Source organism: Tamandua tetradactyla, unplaced genomic scaffold (assembly GCF_023851605.1).
Source record: "Tamandua tetradactyla isolate mTamTet1 unplaced genomic scaffold, mTamTet1.pri scaffold_164_ctg1, whole genome shotgun sequence".
Classification (NCBI taxonomy): domain Eukaryota; kingdom Metazoa; phylum Chordata; class Mammalia; order Pilosa; family Myrmecophagidae; genus Tamandua; species Tamandua tetradactyla.
This window is the reverse complement of record NW_027518281.1, coordinates 109,474-130,415: the sequence shown is the minus strand read 5'-3', so window position 1 is coordinate 130,415 and position 20,942 is coordinate 109,474. Positions and strand designations below refer to the sequence as shown.

The window sequence follows — 20,942 nt, the reverse complement described above, 5'->3', positions numbered from 1 at the left end:
ATCCCCCCTTTCCTCCTAAAAAAAGGGGTCAAATGAGGTTGAGAAATGCCAGGATGACATCCCAGTTCTACCCCAGGGCTCTCACGGACCCACAGAAAGCCTGGCCTGCTTCCCCCTCCAACCTCGACCCCTGAAACCATAAGTCTGCGGAGGGCTGGACTGCAGGCAGATGCACTTGGATAGACAAGGGCCCGGGGCCCCACCACCTGAGGCTTTCTCCCCCTGGAGAGCAACCCCAAACACAGACACCCCCAAGCAAAAACACTGGCAGCTGGGAGATAAAACACCACGTTGACCTTGGCCTCTCTGTGTGGCATCCCCACCGGCGCCTCCAGGGGCTCATCTACACTTTTGTTCTGCGTGCCTCACAGCCCTGAAGCAACACTTACCAGCAGAGGCTCTCCAGAACCAGCCACCAGGGCTCAGAGTTGCTGCCCAGAGGAGTAGGGAGGCATGAGTACGCAGCAGCTGTGAGAAGCAGCTCACCTGATAAAACTCCTGCAGCCGGTTCTTCTGCAGGCTTGCTGGATGGAAAGAAGAAAAAAGTGAAAAACCATTAGACACAGAAAATGCCCAACAGCTGTGCACAGACCCACCTGTACAAACATCCTCCACAAGGGGGTACCCCAACCTGGCAAAGGGCAGCCCCTGGACCTTGCACCCACCCTGTCACCCACCTTCCAGGCACAACTCAGGCACTTTGTCTCAGGGGCATGCCAGGGGCCCTGGGGAGGAGGATGTGGTGGGGGGAGGGGGGACCCCTGGGGGGTGGTTAAAAGGCACAGGGACACTTGGGGTTCACCATGCAGACCTTAGGGGGGGTCATTGCAAGGACCCTGGGGGAGAATGCAGTGGGGGACTAGGGGAGGGGTGTCACACTGCTAACACATGCAGGCACATGGTGGAAACCCTGGGGGGATGGATACCACAGAGACACTAAGGCTGAATGCATGGGGACCGTGGAGGGTGGACACCACGGGGACCTGGGAGTGGATACCATGGGGGACCTGGGATGGACGCCATGGGATCCATGGAGGGTGGAGGTCACAGGGACCTGTGACAGACTCTGTAGGGACCTGGAATGAAGGGATGGGGACCATGGAGTCTGGATGCTGTGGGGACTGTGGAGGGTGGACACCGGGGAACCATGGAGAGTGGACACCATGGGGACCTGGCATGGATGGTGTGTGGACCTGGCAGCAGATACTGTACAGACCTGGGTGGGTACCATGGAAAACACAGAGGTTGAATGCATGGGGACTGTGGAGGATGGATGACACAGGGACCTGGGGTGGATGCTGTGAGAACCGTGGAGGGTGGAGGCCACAGGGACCTGTGGTAGACTCTGTGGGGACCTGGAATGAAGGGATGGGGACCATGGAGTCTGGATGCTGTGGGGACCGTGGAGGGTGGACACCGTGGGAACCATGAAGGGTGGATGCCATGGGGACCTGGCATGGATGGTGTGTGGACCTGGCAGCGGATACTGTAGGGACCTGGGGTGGGCACCATGGAAAACACAGACAACCTCTGTGTTTTGGGGACTGTGCAGGGTGGATGCCACAGGGACCTGGGGTGGATGCTGTGAGAACCGTGGAGGGTGGTAACCATGGGGACCTGAGCTCGACACCTTGAGGACCTGGGCTGGATGCTCTGGGGACTAAGCATGGTGGACACTGCAGTTTCCTGGGGTGGACACCCTGGGAACCACAGAGGGTGGATGTCACAGAGACCTTGGCTCCGAACAAGGAGGATGTGCCCACTGGAGAAGGGAGACGTTCAGAGTCCTCGCCTGCCCACTGGCACAGTGGGGCCACCTTGGAGGGTGGCAGCAAGGACGTGGGGGAAGTAGTGTCATGCAGTGGGCACCTGTGTGAGTGTCTTTGGAGGCCCCAGGAGGCGACGAGGATGTGCTTTTCCACACGGCCCTGCCCTGGCCTGCCACCTCTGGGAAGCTGGAATCCCTGGCTCTGTGGTGCTTATAAAGCAGAAACTTCACACACACCACGAAGGGGATTGTTCAGAAGGGGGGGTGGCATTCACGGGGTCAGCAGTAAATGTCGGGGCTTTGAGGACAGAGAAGCCCCAGCCCTGCTGAAGGGATTTGGGCCGAGGGCACCTGGTCAGGACTGCCCAGGCAGTGACAACATGTGGCACCCTGCACAAGGGAGGACTGCCCTGCAGCTGGGGCAACTCAGCCTTGTCTGGTCCCTGTCACTCCACCCTGGGCCACAGGGCCACCCACCAGTGCCCGCCATGGACTGCTGGCCCTGCCCAGGCCAAGAGGCTGGGAAGAAGACTCTGGGATGTGCAGGAGGAGACCTCAGGATGGGACCTTGGCACTAAAGCCCACTTGAGCACCAGCCCCAGGTGGGATAGGCTCCAAGTACCTGAGATGTGGGTGGGGCCTGGAGGCCCCCTCAGGACAGACACACAGCCAGGAGCCAGCCAGCAGGTGTCACACCAGGAAGAAGGCCAGGAAGTGACCATCCATACATCTGGGAAGCCAGGGTAGCACCAAACTCAGTGCAGCCCACCCAGCATCAGCACCAGAAACAGCACTAGCACCTGCGCCTCCTTGCTCCTCTTCATTCACAGTTAAAACCAGCAGACACCATCAAAAGATAAACTACACAACTGAAAAGGGGCACAGGATATGAACACACTCAGAAGCCCACGAAGAGATTCTCAGCTCACCAGTCGCTAGGGAAACACAACCCAGACCACAAGAGACCACCTCATACCACTCAGATGCCCATAACCATCAAGAGTTAACCTTTAAATAAACAATGACAACAGCAGGGAAACCCCAGATACTGTGTCAACACGAGGGACACCCAAGTCAGTAGGCTAAGCCCTTGATCCTGAGGCTTACTCTTGCTTATGTAGGGAGCACAGAAGCTTAGCCTACCTATAGGCATGCCTAAGAGTTACTTCTGGAGGACCTCTTTTGTTGCTCAGATGTGGCCTCACCCTCTTGAAGCCCAACTCTGCAAGTGAAATCATTGTCCTCCCCCTAAGTGGGACCTGACATCCAGGGGTGAAAGTCTCCCTGGCAACGTCGGAAGTGACTCCAGGGATGAGCCTGGCCCTGGCACCATGGGATCAACAATGTCTTCCAGACAAAAATGGGGAAAAGAAGTGTTAACAAATAAGGTATCAGTGGCTGAGAGTTCAAATAGAATTGAGAGGCTCCTCTGGAGGTCACTCTCATGCATGCTGCGTTTACACATTGCCACCTATCATACCTTGCCAAACCCCAACCAAAACCGTTCCTGCCAATCCTAAACAACATCTCGGGCAACACATAAAAATAGACAAAGGTTCCAAGCACTAGGGTAACTTTCAGTAACCTACAACCTCCACGTGAGTCCCTGGACCAGAGAAATACAGAGGGTGCAGCCCTTCCAGAACATCAACTCGTTCCTTCCATCCCCATACCCCATACCCCATATTATCGACAGTCCCTTCCAACAGTGAAACAGTTAAAAAGGGCATAGCCCTAAAGAGTGGGAGGAAGACCAAAGATGGAGATTGAGTTATACAGAGAAGGTAGGGTTTAACAAAGGAGTATGGCTGCAGAATCACTGAACCGATGTCCCTTTTAGTCTCCAGTATCTCAAGCAGTTAGAAGTAAAAACCTCAAATTGTGGAATTGTAACCCACACCAAAAACTGAAAGCTGTTCTACTAATGTGCCTTGAAACTTGCTGCTCTTTTCTATGTCACATTTCTCAACAACAACAACGAAAAAGCAATGACAAGCCCTGGCAAAGATGGGAGAACTGGAACCGCGCGCAGCTGCTGCCGGGACCTGTGCGGCAACTCCGGAAAGCAGTAAACAACTCGCCTGTGCCAGCACCCCACTCCCAGTGTGCGTGCTCCGAGAGCTGGAAAGCCGCCGAGAACACCTGCACGTGGTGAGCACTGCAACTCCCTCCACAAGGACCCCGCACAGCGGGGGCCACGTGGGCGCCCACCACGGAAGACCCACACACAAACGGGACCAGCCATAGGACCGGGCGCTGTCGCACCACCAAAGGAGCAAAGGCCTGACGCGCGGGAGAGAAGAGGACACGGAACGAGGGACGCCGTCAGCTCCAGGTACTGAAGCGCCCAGAGTAGGGACATCCTAGAGACAGGGGCAGACTGTGGTCGCCAGGTCTGGGGGTGAAACGGGGTGACTGCGGGGTGGCAAAGTGTTCTAAAGTAGATTAATGCAATGGTGGCACCGGTTTGTAAAGACGCTAAACAACATCGCGGTATAGGCTTTAAACAGGCGCTTTTACGGTATATAAACTGCATCTCAGTTAAAGGTAGGTATAAAAGAAATTTAAGATATAAATTTGCACAGCATTAAGGTAAAATGGGTTAAAAAAAAGGATGAAGCAAACGGAAGGTGGAGGGGTTAGTTTGGGATCCGGGCTCCAGACTCCAGGGTCCTATTCCCGGGGCCGTATTCAAGGACAGGTTTTCGGTATCTGAGGGGGCCACGGGTTCTGGGTGGGGCAAGGGGCCCAGAGTTCAGGCTGGGCAGCGGCACTCGGGGACAAATTCGGGGTTCAGAGCTCGGGGGCCCTGCGGCCCGCGCCCCCCACCACCCGCCCGCCATCCGACGGCGGCAGGCACTCACGTGTTCCAAGGCGAGTCCATGTTGGCGATGACCAGCAGGACCGCGGCGCCCCGACGGCCGCTCGACCGGCCACGGCTCTTCGGCGCTGCCCGGCGGGTCTCGGAGGCAGCCGCGGGGCATCAGCCGCGCCTGGGGGCGGCCCCGCAGCCATCGCGGTGGGTGGAGGGCCGGGGCTGGCGCAGCCGGTGAGGAGCCTTTGGATTCCTGCCGGGATACTTCTGGCAGTCGTGGCCGCCGCCTCCTGCTGAGTGCAAGTCCCCACCTAGGAAGGCGGTGGCCGTCCTGGTTGCTCCCGTGTCTGTCCGTCCGAACCCCTCGCAGGCCCTGCCCCGCCCCGCCCCACGCGGCGAGGAGACTCCCTTAAAGGGGCCGCGTCGACTGGCGCCGGAGGCCGGCGAGCTGCTCTGCAGCACGGATTCCTGCTTGTGAGACTCCGGGGAGCAGAGGACCAGGCCGTGAGGTCAGGTTGTCGCAGGGGGCAGAACCTCTTGGTCTCCGCGCCGGGTGGCGGTGGGGAACGGCCCGCGGGGGGTTCGATTTGACTGACACGCGCGCGCCCAGGGCGACCCCCACCTTCCGAGGGGCGGGGCTGGACTTACACTCAGCCCGAGGCGGCGGCGCTGACGGTTAGAAGTTGCCCTAACCGTTTCCCTGCCCGAGCCTAACGGCTCCGCGCGGACCACCCGGTGGGACTGCGCCTCACGCTGAGGGCCTGCCGAGGCGAGAGACTGCGCGGGGCAGCGGACAAAACTGCAGCCAGCGAGCCTTAAATGGGGGCAGAGCCCGTTGGTCTCCGCACCGCGACACTTCTCGCAGTGGAAGCCGCAGCTGCCTCCTGCTGAGTGCAAGTCCCGCCCCGCCCCTCGGCGCTCCCGAGGTCATCCGATCTGCTTTCTCCACAATCTTCCATCATCACTGCACAATCTGAACACATCGCTGACTCCTTCCTCAGTCAGCAGATCAGGACTTGCTTTAGGACACACTCCATACACCTCATTTGCTTCACAAGGCAGTGGGACCCTCTTTTCAGGCTCTCCCAGCTGCCCTTCCCACTCCCTCACTCACTAGCTTTCTTCCTGTCTGTCTCTCTGCTTTTCTCCCTCCCTCTCTCACTTTCCCATCCTTGTCAACAACATTGTAACTTTAAGTTCTCCCTTGGCTTCTCTCCCAGATCTGGAAGCTGGAAGCCTGCAGGCAGCAGAGGGCTGGGCATGTACCAGCATTTCTAGCTGTGATCTTGGAGCCTTGTCTCAGCAAACAAACAAACACATTACTGCCACAGTGGTTGACCATGTGCAAGTGAAGGCTTCTTCGAGTCTGGATCCTGACCAAGCATTTTGCCATGCTGACTATTCCAATTTCCCTGGGTCTCCTCTGCCCTTTCACGGGTCTGGACAGCTACCACCAGCCATAGTGGCTTTGACCTTTTGCTAACTGTCCATTCTGTTTTAAAGGACCGAGGCAGGTCCCACCAACTGAACCAAATGTCAAATTCATAACGTGGCCAACAGAAATAACTCATGAGGGCTCATGATGGGGCAGGGTAGAGGGAGGGCAATACTATTTTTAAATGCTGTGCACACTCCTCTAATATACAATGAAATAGTATGCATCATCCCTACCCAGCTTTTTCTAAACCATCCAGAACTCAGGGTATTCAGCCCAGGTGTCTTACAGTATCCTAAGTCCCAAAGGTTCCATCAGATAAAACAACTGGGTGACTCCACAGTGGAGAAGTACCCCACCTGAACAGCTTCTGAGAAATATTTCTGAAGACCTTATTACATTCTAGAGCAATGCTGTCCAATAAAAACAGATTGCCAACCACATTAGCAAGGAACAAAAAAAATTTTTTTAAGTAAAATATAGAGAGACATTACAAATAATTTTGATCATAAGTTTTAATGAAGCCAAGACATCCAACCTATCATTTCAACATTCAACCAATATAAAATTATTAATAAGACTGTTTCACATTCTGTTTTTGTACAAAGGCTTGGGAAGTGGTGTGTGCATATATATTTATAGCACATCTGAATTCTGATCAGCCACATTTCAAGTGTTCAGTAGCCAGATGCAGCTGCACAGCTGGGGATAGAGATATTTTCTTCATTATACAGGCTGGAGAAATTAATTGACCTGACCAAAGCCACAAAGTTAGTAAGTGGCAAAGCCATGATTTTGACCCAGGCATCCCAATTAAACATCAGTTATTTATTTAACCATCCTTCATAATGACAGCTGTTGGGCCCCCTGCCTCTCACCAAATGTGTGGTAAATTCAGGATCCAAATGTAACATTCCAACTCTTAGCACTTTGAAAGGTCTGTGCTTGTACAACTGGGCTGAAAATATGCTTACATTCCAGTATAAGTGATTAGGGAGTAAGGTGTTTTCATTTTTTTTTCACATGGGACAGCACCGGGAATTGAACTCGGGTCTTTGGCATGGCAGGTGAGAACTCTGCCTGCTGAGCCACCATGGCCCACCCTGTTGTCATTTTTATGACATACTATGTTTGAAAAAATTTTCAACTGGCTTTTTTTTTTCTTTGCATGCTGTATGACGGGGGTCACATTTCATTCTTCTTCTATGTGAGTATCCCCTTATTGCAGCACCAGTTGTTGAATTTTTGCTTTGTTTGGTTTTTCATTTGTTTGTTTGGGAAGTGCATGGGCTGGGACTCAAACCTGGGTCTTCTGCATGGCAAGTGAGAATTCTACCACAGAATTACCCTCGCACCTCCTCAACTGGGTTTTAATAACTGTGGCCCAAATACTATACTTTAATTATATTTCTTGATTCCTACATTTTTTTCTCATCCTCATTCTCAGAAGGAAAAAAATTTCCTCACACAATTCCATCAGGCCTGCATGCATTTTTCTGCTTTAAATAGCAACTGCAAGCCAAAAGATGATTTTTCTGATGAAAATACTCTTTTCTTTTCCTGATGAAACAGAGAGTTACATTCAGGGGCAGTCAGCTGAAATTGTACATTGTTACACTTCAGTGTGGGAATATAAACTGATTTTTAGTGTTTCCAGAAAGAAGTTTAGTAAAATGCATTGAGTTTTATAGATGTAATATTCATAGACCCATAAGTTACACTTCTGGGAATTTATCCTAAGGAAATAATTAGTAATGTTGGCAAAAATATTTTGACAAATATGTTCATCAGACTATCATTTATTATAGCAAAACAAATTATCTAAATATCCAGAGGGCGAATGGCTAAATGCATGGGATGGAATTTTATGCAGTCATTAAAATTTATATTTATGAGAACTTTGATGATGTGGGAAAATTCTTGCAATGTACTGCTAAATGAAAAAAATGCTTATATAACAATATGACTTCAAGTTTGTAAAATTGCACACAGAAAAAAAATTAAGACTGGGCAGTAAATCCCAGAAGGGGAGAAGGACAGCCACCAGTTGTGTTCTACAAGCTGAGGTCAAGGTAGGACATGTCTGGAGACTTCATAGGTTGCTCTCATACCCTGCCACAAGACGAGCCATCCCAGGTATATAGCAGGTCCTGCTCTCATGAGCTGAGTCAGTTTTCCAACCTAAAACTTGAAAGGAAAGCACTCCCCAAAATTCACAAAACTTTTGATCTTTTGTAATTCCTCTCAGGATATAATTCTGAGCAGAATCCCAAAATATAAAACAGACATACTGAAAGAGATATGACCTGAAATAGTGCCTTCTAGGCCTTCCCTCATTAGTCAATTTTTGAAACTGAAAATCTTTAGGATGCCAACGAACAAATCTGAAAGCCACAGTCCTAGATGCATCACTGCTTTTCAGCAGCAGAAAAGAAAGACTTCAAAGACTAAAGAGGGTTCATTTGTATGGTGGAAGGCCAGGGCTGAGAAAGTGAAGAAATCTCTCTTTTGCCTCTTTTGGAGGGAATATAGATATATCTTTAAGTTTCTCATAATGTTAAAACAACATGTGATCTGACAGCTCCCTCTTAACAAACAGACCTTCTGAAAACAAAACAGAAAGCAAGTAAAAAAACCTGAAACAAAAACAAAACAAAACAACTACCACACCTTTTCTTGCCCTCTATGCTATTTTTCAGTGGCTTAAGTCGATTTTCTTACTCTCTTTCTTTTGTGAACCTTCTACTTTTATTGAGAGAGAGAAAACCTAGCAGGGCCAGCATTCTATATCATTCCAGACATTTCTCTCTGTCCTGCCCTACTTTATTTGCCTAAAAGATGTATAAAAGGCAGCCAGGGATGTTGAGGCAGCTCAAAGATTCTACACAACAGTCACAGGAAGTGCTGTTTTCTTGTTCAGGGTCACTGTGATCAAAAGAACAGTATCAATAGCACAAGATTTGGATGCCCTTGAATACTTTTCCTCCTTAATGTCATTGGTTTGTTTGAAGAATATCAAATGCACAACTGGGCTCTGACAAGAGGTTAGAGAAAGCAGAGAATGTGTGAACACATTCCATCATAAGATACTAGAAATACTGAGAAGTCAGGCAGAAAAGCAAAAGGGAAGGAACCTAGTTCAATGATAAGAGCTGTACAGGGCCTGGATTCTATTTCTAATTCTGTGGCAAATTCCCTAATGCAGATTTGGGGCAAGGCAATGAATGAGCCTCTATTTTGTGGACAACGGGAGTTATGGACAACTGGAGTTTTGGCACCTAAACTGTAAAATGGAGATAATAATTCTTCTCATGGCTGTGGTGGCAATTAAATGAGATAATGCATGTGAAGTACCTAATGTAGTTCTGGGTCCTTGGTGATGAACCAGAGTTTACTAAGTGGTTGCATCGAGCAAGGTTTAAAAGCACAGGCTCTGCAGCCAGATACCATGCGTTCTAATTTTGGCTGTCCAGTTAAGTGATGCTGTACTTACCAGTAAGTTCTTTAGCCTCTCTGAGCCTCAGTTCCAAATCTGTAAAATGAGCACAGTAAAGAGAGTACATGCCTCTCAGCATTGCTGTGAGGATTAAGAGTTGACATATGTGGCACACTCAGATCAGAGCCTGGCCCAGCAGCTACTGAATAAATACTAGTGAATTTCTTTTTATTACATTCTCATTCCTTTCTCTGTCAATTACACAGGAGGAAAATAGTAAAGATTTTAGCAATCTGGACTCTCTTCCTTCTGTCAGTTGTCTACTTTTCCCAAAACCTTAGGAAAGCATTATTGCTAGTTGTTAAGAGTTTATCTTAATGAGTTGGGAAAGCTACAGAAGCTTACTGAAATGCAGCTTTCTATCCATAGAATTGTGATGATATTGGTGCCTACATGGCTGGAGGCCATGTAGCAAGTTAATAAATCCAGCTATTCTATTACATCATTGTCAAGGTCATGTTGTTGTCAATGTCATAATTAGCTGTTGGGTAACTAACAAATTTCACAGGCCTCTGGGACATGGCCATTAGTTAAAGTAGTTATGTGGATAAACTGACATTTTAATTACTCATACTACTGTTAACCCCAATTCAAAAGATAATTAAAAATTATTACATGTGCTAAACATTTTTTGTAACACATTTAGTCTCTGCATATCCATTTTAAAGAGTCCTTGGGTCTATCAAAGGACTTTTCTAATATTCATATGATAAGATATTTTAATAGTATATTTATGATAGGATGGGCATATTCTTGCATGCACAGTAAGAAGAAATAAATGCTGTTTTCAGTGTCTCTTACAGGATCATATCACCAGGTAATTTATCACCTGTACAATTCAGTTTCCCACTTGAAAAGTAAGGCAACAACATCTGTCCTACCAATTTCAAAGAAATGATGATGAGTATCAAATTACTATAATTTACATGAAAACAAAAACTGAGAGGGTATGATTCCTTGACATGTCAGATATTCTTCCTCTTCTTATTTCCCTTATCAGATTAAACATTCACTAGGTGTTTCCTGCCTGTAAATTGAGAGCACATCTCTGTGGCCAGTAATTGTCCTGTGGGCATGGGAGAGAGTCCAGTACGAGTCCTCCAGAGAACTGTAGCTGCAGACAGAATCTAATTCAAACAGCACGGAGCACAGCTGGGATGTCTTCAACACTGTTGCTGGGAAAGAGAATGACAGGAACTCTTGCTGCCGAGTGTTTTGCACAAATGTTCATCATTTGTATTCCAGACCATCTCATATACTAATAAATGTGGTGTCCTTAGACAGTGTAAGTGAGTCATGCCAGAGAGAGAGAGAGAGAGAAGAAAGATGCAGTCTGGCAGAGCCCACTCTCAGCCCACAAAGGTCTGCTCATGATTACTTCTAAACAGGCAGGAAAAATGAGACAGAGGATGTCAGAGAAGAGCCTCAGCAGACACTGTTCTCTCCCAGTTCCTAATCCCTTCTGTTCCAAATTTTCAGTATTGTCATTTTTGAAAATAAATTTTAGTGTTTTCTTTAAATTAATATATATATATGTATATATACACACACACATACAGGGTAGGAAAATTGAGAAATACTAAAAATTAGGAAATGTACAAAGGAAATCCTAAAAGTTCCTCATAATCTGACAGTCCAGAGAAAACTGCTGTTGACCTTTATTTCATTTCCTACCAGCCCTGAAGGAGGGTAAAAATGGGGTACAACTGTATGTCAAATGTTTACAAGTTGAAGCCAAGAGTTAAGTTCTGTAGGAAATTTTAACTTTGCAGCCCAAACTACCAGGTGCCTCTTTAGATTTTGGTGTGATGCCCTGAACTAAAAATTCGTAACCTGGGTTTCTTCTTTTGGGCCTGAAGTTTTGAGGGGGGCTTTATCCAGAATTTGAGCAAGACTGTTTCCCCATGCTTTTCACCTCCTTCCTTCTCTGAAACAGCATCCACAAACAGCTGCCTTAGATGATGCTCCATGAGGACAGAGCAGCCTGGGTCCAGGTAAACCAACCTGCAAACCAGATATCCAGTCCACCATTGATTCATCTCATAAATACTCCCTGGGTGCCTTCAGTGGGTTGTATGCTGGCCTAGATGCTGGGATGACAGCTGAGTATATAACTGATACAGTCCCAGTTCTGCAGGATAGTCTTCCCCAGAGCGAGACACAGGTGTGAAGCAAGTAGGCTAATGAATAAACAGGATAATGCTGTGAGTGCAATGAAGGAACTAAAAGGTGTTGTGACAATGGACAGCTTGACAGGGGTGGGGTTTCGGGGTGAAGCTTTAGATGCAGTTCTCTGTAGAGGAGAACTCTCAGAAGGTGATATTTTACCCTAGATCTTAAAGAGGAGACAGAAGGGTCCAATTATACAAAGACATATTTTTATATATGCTAAATGCTGGCATGGAGTTTCCTTTTATCTCAGGGGCTATTCTGGCACCTGAGTCAGAGTTTTCTTTATTTTAGCTTTACAGAAAGAAGAGACTGTTCTCATTGAGTGCTTGACAGGTACTGGACATTCTTCTAAGCATTTTGTGTGCTTTATCTCAAAAACACTTATCTTTAAAGGTGCCTTGACTTCTTTATATTAAAAATTAATTTAGCTAATGTTTCCATGTGCCGATTAATACTCATGACACCCCTATTAAATAGGGTTAGCATCCAAATTGCACCCATGAGAAAATGGAGATTTCAAAATTTAGAACTACTTTGTATGAAAACAGAAGAGCACCCTTACCAGGAAAACCATGCCTTTCCCCAGACACACCACATCCTTGACATCTCACTTTCCCTCACTCTTCATCTTGTCATCACTTGCCCTGTCAATGCCACCTCCTAAATTCTTCCTCATCTACTTCTGTCTGGACTACTTACAGCAGCTGTACTTCCTTCTCCTGCTGCCCTTGTACACATTCACCTCAGAACATCAAGACCCAGAGCAAGTTTTGAACTCTCAAATCTGTTCCCTTCATGTGCTTCTGAGATAATGGGCACTGAGTGAGACAAGAAATGTAAACTGATGATTAGAAAGAGGTGTTTTAACCACCACAGTGAAAGAATGAAAGAAGAAGGCTATTCATGCTTCCTCAAGAGGCAGGAAATGTGTCAGAGAGGAAATCAGTATGGATTTGAGAAATCAGTATGGATATACCTGGTGGAAGAAGAGGAAGGGGGAGGGGCAGTCCAAGCAAAGGAACCAGCATGTGGAAAGGAATTGTCATGTGCATGGGGTACTGAAAAGGGGAGTTGTGAGTTGGAAACCAGGAGATGGTCATGGAAGGTGGACAGAAGGAAACAGGCTGGAGAGGTGAGCGGGTGCCAGAATGTGAGGAACCAGGAACAGCCTGCAGGGTTGGATGCTCCTCCAGAATCAAGAAACTTCTTTGAGTAAAGATGATCCCTCTAGGGGGAGTTTAGAGGTTGGGTTACACAGAGATCAATAAGGAAGATGTTTTAATGTTCTGCAACAGAAAAGAGGGGGGCATGAAATGAAGCAGTAGCAACAGGCTGAATAGCTGGGGACAGATGGAAGAGTTGCTTCTGAGATGGGTTTGCTAAGATTCTGGTGATTGAGTAACTGTGGGGATTGAGGAAGAGTACAAGGAAAGGATGGTTCCAAGGTAACTGGGTGAGAAAGCTGCATAGATGGTGCTGTAATTAGACATGGTGGGACATGGGAGCAGGGCAGGTTTGGCATTAGGAGCTGGGGAAGGAAGAGAATATGAGCCTAGTTGTAAACACATTACATTTGATGTGTTAAATGTGAGGTGTTGTGTGACATCCAAGTGGTGGTGTCCAATAAGCTTCTGAAAGTATGGGACTGAACCCTCATACAAAACTGATAGAAGAGAAAAGGAGATGAAGTCAGGATCATCTCACTGGTGAATACATTGTGTCTGGAGTTCTGATTTCCTTGTTCCAAGTTCAATGGTCTCTCCACTTCTCTGCCTTGTCTCACTCCAAGCAGCAATAAAGAACAAGCTTATGTTCTCTTAGGCAAAGGTAATATTTTGAAATATTAATCAATTGTCTTATTTCTGTATTAATGCTCACAACATTTGTGAAGGCCTTCTCATGACCCCAGCCCAGAGAGCAAAACTAGCCTACCTCGAATAAAGCAATGGCCACAAATACTTGACCATCAATTTCGCAAGCTGCTACTCTAAATTAAGGATTGAAAGACCACCATGTCCAAACTGGATAAAAGATTCCACAAAATGAGAAAAAGGGAGAGGTGAAGGGACCACAAGTAGAGCAGAGGGTGAGATAAGGACTCCAACCTCCAAGCATCATCCAAGGAGCCTCATAGAATCATTATCCAACAAGCTACCTGTGGTAGACTGAGATATCAATTCTAGAAAAAAAATATGTTTTTAATCTTAATCTGCATTCCTGTGAGTGTGAACCCATTGTAAACAGGACTTCTTGAAGATGTTACTCCAAGTTGAGGGGTACCCAAACTTAATGAGGGTGGACCTTAATCCAGACTACCAGTGTCCTTTATAAGCAGAAGAAACTCAGAGAGAAAGAAAGCCATGAGGTGAAGCCAGAGGCCAGAATTCAACAGAACATGGAAGAGAGAGGAGAGGAAATCACCATGTCATGCAAGGCAGGTGTACAAGCCAAAGAATCCCAAGCATCACTGGCAACCAGTACCACAGTGTTGCAGACTTTGGGGAGAAAGTATTGGCTTGTTGATGCTTAGATTTGGGACTTCTCTTATCCTCAAAACTATGAGATAATACATTTCTATTGTTTAAGCCCACCATTGTGTGGCATTTGTCATAGGAGCCCTGGCAAACATAGATTGTGCAGCAAAATAAGTGCCAATCTCCTCTCTGATGCATCCAGGATAAGCAACACACTTTCTCAATGACCCAAGACACTCTTAAGACCCCATGAATGAAAAGTAAGACCTGAATACTTACAGTGAGCTTCCCTACAGAGGAAGGAATAACATGATGAGAAATCATCCAGAGTTGTCCAAGATTGATGAAACCTACTTAAAATCCCCTGAAGAGCTGGGGCAGGGAGTAGGAATGTCTCAATTATAATGTATTCAGAAACATGGACAAAGAATTTCCTTGGAATGGGACTTAAACCACCTTGCTTGCCAAGTCTACCTATAATTCAGACTCTTCCTTTCTCATAAACAAAATGTTTTTCCTTTATCCACATTGAACTTCATGTTCTATTACTTTAAAAAAGATAGGCAGCATATTGACAGTGCAGTTTTGTCAGATGTCAGGACAGCTTCCAAAGGTTTCCCCAGAAGAAGAAACGGGGTGACAACACTGTCTTTACTGGACCCAGTTTTAGAACACCCTCAAGCAAGAATCTGTTTCCTTTTTCTCTATACAAAATGAATTTGTTTTCCCATCCCTTCTACTTTATTATATTCATCCCTCCAGGCATCATTAGAGAAAACCATTTTTCTCTGTGTAAAATAATTAAATTGGGCTGCATAAATAAATGGAGCTCTCACTTTTTTCTCCATATTTCCCAACAGCTTTGCAGATGGTATTAAATTAAGAAACAGGGCATCTGTGTCCCCATGTGGAAAAAAGCCAGACTCTTCGGAAACTGTGGACTTCTTGCATTGCTGTTATGTAATTAAGAAGCTAATGGTAGCAGGGCCCAGTTGTTCTAACCAAAACACGAGCCACTGGGATTTCTCTCTTGCATTCTAGTGGCAGGCTCAAAGTCAAAAAACAAATGACTATTAAATGCCAGAAAAATGTCCAACTACTCTAGTTTTTCCTTTTGAACTATCAAATATTAAAAAAAAAGAATGGTTATACCCAGCTTTGTCAAAGCTACAAGGATAAGCATTTTTACATATGATTTGGCAAGAGGAAGGGGGACAGTGAGACACATTTTTGCATATTAGTGTATAATTTATGGCCATTAAAAATAAAACCATTGAAGACTATTTCATGACAAGGCTGATATGTGTCCAGAAGTAGGCAGGACAAAACCTAAGACAGAGCAGGACTAGGAACCCAATCCAAAGGGCTGACCAGTGCTTCTTAATTTCCTCCCACCCAAAGGTAAGACTGGTCATTGAAGGGAGTGGGGGTTTGGGTGGCCAAGCCTGTATTTAGTGGCCAAATTGTTCAGCCATGGCCAGGGTGTCATGGAGCCAGAAAGCCATGCAGGGACTGACAAGATCACAAACCACAAGGGATGCTCTATTTTCTGAATGGAGACACTGCTTTCTTTAATGGCAAGATTTTCAGATGATTAAGTGCATCATTCTGAAAACCTTATTTATCTTTGTTTTTGCCAAAGCATCTGCCCATTTCTGCATTCCTAATGTTGAAGATGGAGATTTGGGGTCAAAAGAATAGAAGTTCCCATGGGGTTTCTATTCTGAGAGGAGATGTTAAAGGAAGTAAGGGTTCTTTCTAGTGAGAAAAGCTGCATTTTATATTCCCATTTAAGTGAGCTGCTATCAATTTTCAATTTTATACTGGAAATTTATAACTCACAAAAAGAAAGGAGAAAAAAGTTAACCTCCTTTTTATATATCATTGTTTTACATGCTTACTGTTTCATTAATCACATATAAAACATCAGTACTTTTTGTTCTCAAAGGTACAAATGATTCAAAAGCATATATTTAAGAACAGCATCAATTTGGGGAGAAAATTTCAAATGTTAAAGAAGTTAGGGTGGGAAGGAACCTTAGAAATCATTTCACCTTGTTTTACAGAAGGGGGAATAAGATTCAGGTATTTTGGTGTTCAGTATACACCAGGAAATGAGTAAATGTTTTTTGAACAAATACAAGAAAGAATGAATGAATGAGCCCAGGCTCTCTCACCCTCTCACTCTCTACCAATGCTCTTTCCACCCCACAAATTTTGTGTCCTGTACCCACTTAGAAAACAGAATCAAACACCCATAAAAACTGAGCTTTCAGATGATACCACAGGACATTTAAAGAGAATAACCCAGCACCTATAGGATAGCTCGGCTGAGGCCTGGACTGTGTTGGGGTGTCTCACACTGGTTTATGAGAGTGAAAGACCAAAAGCATGTACAATGGCATGTCACCAGTATGACTGGAGCAGGCACATCACACATGTATTCTAGGGATCTGGAGTTTGGGCATGAACAGGGATTTCACAGCTTCGAGAACAAACCCCGGACTTTCCTTTGTAGACTCATTTGTAAGATCTAGAGCAGTTGTATCCAAACCTTCTGATGGGAGAAAAAAGTGTGTGTATACTTAACAATAAACTTTCATTTATTTATAGATTAGGTACATAAACAGCTGTCTTCATATATGACATACACCATAAAACCTACAGAATAAAAATTTTAAAGGGAGCTGATAAAAGGGAAAAAAGAAAAAGCAGTCAAAAAAGTTCTTCCTTTACCCCTATGAACGATTTTATGCACCCACTGCACATGTCCCCTGCTCTGAAAACCATGCTCTAGGGCCTCCAATTCACCATCAACTAAACCACCAGGAGGCTGTACCCCTCTGCATGTGGCACTGGATTTTGTACCTCAGTGAGCATCCCTAAATCCAGTCTTTACCAAATGACCAGAGCCTCTTTTCTCACCCTTTCCCCCATGGCTGTGGACATACCTAAAAGAATGGTCCTATCACATGCTGCCCAACACTTTCTCCCACATAACTGGCTCTGGGTCTTAAAGAGAAGAGGAGAGAAGAGGGGACATTCTGTGAGCTCCTGCCCCACTGCCTCACCTAAGACACAATCACTCAGCACTCATTACCAGCCCATTCACAAAAGGTGCTAGAAAATTGTAGCCCATGCTGGCTGTGGAATGCATGCAAAACCCAGAAACTCACAGCCTCTGCCTTGTAATGATGATGGCTTTAGTAATATTTTTGCTTACCCTGTCCTGCAGCTCCCAAGGGAAGTAGTGGGAGGGTTCACTTGTCTAAATACCAAGCATCATTTCTTTCCTTTTGCAGCCCATGTTCTTCACAGCTGGCCTCACAGAAGCTGTCTTCTGGCTCAAATTCCAACCCTATGGACTGTGACTGGATTGCTTCATGTGACAGTTGACTGGCATATTTTCCACCCCAGCCAAGTCCTGTTCCAGGATATCATTTAAAGCAATTAATTATTAATACTCAGGTCCAAAGTGCCAACCTGACCAGGAACAATGATGTGTGAACTTCTGCTACTAAACCACTTCCTCAAATAAGATGAAGACCCTTAACTCAGACTCTAAACAAATGAGTAATTAAAACTCAGTCTGAAGTGAACCATTCCTTATTTAATGCATTCAACTTTAAAAATCAGAACGTTGATTCCCTGAATACAGCGAGCCTTCTGGAAGTCTGTTTCTATTACAGCCTGGCTCTGCTGAGAATTCTGTGTGGTGAGGAGGTCTTTGCCCACAGCCTTTTTGCCAGGCATTCCCGGGGGTTGGGGGTAGGGGGTAGGGGGTGCCAAGTCCCAGCATGATGGAAGCTTCTGTCCACTCAGTCCTGGCAGACTGGGAGTGGACACCAAAGGCTCAAGTACCTGCCTGAATACACCGAAGCACCTCTCATCAAATCACAGAAATTCTCTAAATTTATATAACATAAGCTGTCTTTTTGAGAATTCATTTGAAATGATTGAAAAATTAATGTAGTTCCTTTGTTACTGCATCTGTTCCAGCAAAAAGGCACCGAGTCATTTCAGATGTGGTTGATGTTATCTAGAGATGCCTGGGTTAGGAATTCGAGAACAAGATCTGATCCTCAGTCCCAACAGGGAACTGGTTATGTGACTTTGGGTAAATTGCCTCACTAATCTGGGCATTCTCATTTGTGAAAGAATGCCAAGGGATGTGCTAGGTCAGGGATCAGTGAACTTTTTCTAGGAAAGGCCAAGTAGTACAATTTTGGCTTTACAGACCAAGAAGCAAAATAAAGGATATTATGTAGGCACTTATACAATCATTTAAAATGTATTCATTTTAGCTTGAGGGTGGGGGAAAAAACAAATAGGTGGTGGGCAGATTTGGCTCATGGGCCATAGCTTGCCAACTCTTGTGGTTTTGCACCAACATTTTCACTCATGCTAAAAGGCTATGAAATTTTTTTCCTATCCCCAAGTTCTCATTTCACTGGAAAAGACTTCAAGCCAGAGTCCCAAATATATGACTTTGGTATTAAGCAAAACAACCACAGAGATTAATTCTAGAAACATTTTCAGAGTTGTCCCCTTCTAATCTTGTTTTATACATGAAAAAATGAGGTTTGGAAACTTGGAGAGCATTATCTATGGACACTCAGCTGCAGAATGAAGGAGTTGAGGCCAGAATTTCTATTTCCCCATTTTGCCCGAAGTAGACACTTCATCTTTTCTATGTTTACACTGAGGAATACTGTATTTAATAATATGAACTTTTTATGGGGAATTAGCCAACTACAGAACTGAAATGATATGGACTTCTGGAATCTTATGATAGTGAAATACAAATATTTGTGAGATAAAATGCACTTAAATTGCATCAATCACAAGGTATTTAGCTTCCTTATAGTATAGAAAACACTTAAAATTTCAACTATCGCTTCTGAGTAAGGCAGACTTCTTGTGAGTGTTTTAGATGCATCAAATGCTGGAAACCAGAGTTTCTGTAGGTGATGCAAACTTTAAAGAAATGCACGAAAATGGGAAGGAGAAACACTTTTGAAGAGTCTGGGAAACATGGATTTGCTGAGCTCTTGCAAAACTTTATCTCATCCCCTGAGTTGCTCTTGGCATCCTCCACCCCAGAAGCACTGCTGATTCAAACTGTGGGGCTTTCTTCCAGAACTCAATAGGCATGATGATAAATTCTGAATTTTGACTTTGCTAATCTGATATTGCAGTTATAAATACAACCAGAAGCTGCCCTCTTCTCTGCAGAGGCCTTGTAGCTAGCTCCTAGAGAAGCAGACTCGGCTGCTGTGTGCATGCTTCTAATCAGTGGGAGACTGTGGGTGTCATTAAATAAGAGAATTGATGACACCGCCAACGTGGGCAATGTTAAAATGTTGTTTAACACAGAGCTTTGGATGAGTTCCTTCTAATTCAGCATGTTAACTCATTTGTCTTATTTGTGTTAAATATGTTTCCAATTCATTGTTTGACCCTCAGTTCGATTTATAAGTTTTTTTGCACTAATGATTTCAACATTAAGAGATCAGGAATTTTTAAAAATTGTACACACAGGATGATCACAATGGCCAAAGATCCCTATGGAAAGGGAGAAGTATTAAAGGAAAAGGAGGAGGTATAAGGGAGAAAATGGGACTTAACAAATGAGTATGGATGCTGAATCACTATATTAATATTCCTTCTAGCCTCCAGTGTTTTGAGTAGCTAGAAGGAGAAATCTGAGATGAAGGAATGGTAACCCATGACAAACTCTGGGATCTGTTCTGTAACTACTTGTTGAAGCGTGCTTTAAAAAATATAGCATTTTTCTTTCTTTGCTTCATATAAATGTTATATTATATAATTCTAAAAGTTTAAAAACAAGATCTGACCAAATATCCCTGAAAAGGGGGGCTGTGATCAGAAATAAATTAAAGAAAAGGCTTCTAGGGAATCAGCAATACTGTACCCTTAATAGGTGTTTTCTCTGTAACTATTTGTTAACTTACACTTTGAAATTTGCCCTAATAACTCTTTATTAATTTGAAATTTATCACTTTTCTGCATATATATTTCACAATAAAATGTTTTTAAAAATGCATAGGAAAGGAAATTGCTAACACATTAACATTGATTGCCTCCAGGAGGTGAGATAATCTGGGGAGGTGATTTTTTTTCTGCTTTTTTGCTATGTACTTTCCAAAATTTCTAGAAGATTTTGTAATCATAAAATAAAAACAATTCAAAACCTATGACAAGAATAAGTGCAATTAGAATTGTTTCTGATTGGGGTTACCCGGTAGCAGTAACCCAAGGGGCAACATGGTTCCACGGGATTTATAACCAGTCATATGGTTGTATGGAGCATAACATAAAAGAAATTTCAAAAATCCCAGAGTAAGGGATGCAAGGATAGTTCAGTTGTAGAATTCTCACCTACCATGTGGGAGACCCGAGTTCAATTCCCAGTCGATGCACTTGCCAAAAAACAAATAAGCATAACAAACAAACAAAATACAACAAACAAAAATTCAACAAATGTTACTACAATAATGGGTTACTCACATGGAAAAAGAATGAAATGTGACCCTGCCATACAGCATACAAACAAAAAATAATCCTAGAGTAGAATCCTTATACATTATAATGGGAATGTAAAATGGTATAGTCACAGTGGAAACCAGTTTGGCAGTTCCTCAAAAACGGAAACACAGGATTACCATATGACCCGATAATTTCACATCTAGGTATATACCCAAAAGAACTGAAAACAGGGAGTCAAACAGATACTTGTACACAGATATTCATTATAGCAT

At 44.8% G+C, this 20,942-nt stretch overlaps 1 long non-coding RNA gene across 1 annotated transcript; it reads left to right on the top strand.

The window, feature by feature from the left end:
• Nucleotides 1-4,978: 4,978 nt before the first annotated feature.
• LOC143673171 (uncharacterized) lies at nt 4,979-18,445 on the top strand. Its single transcript, XR_013170226.1, has 3 exons — nt 4,979-5,092; nt 11,451-11,508; nt 17,463-18,445. It is a non-coding gene; the product is annotated as an uncharacterized LOC143673171 (long non-coding RNA).
• The last annotated feature ends 2,497 nt before the right edge of the window (nt 18,446-20,942 follow it).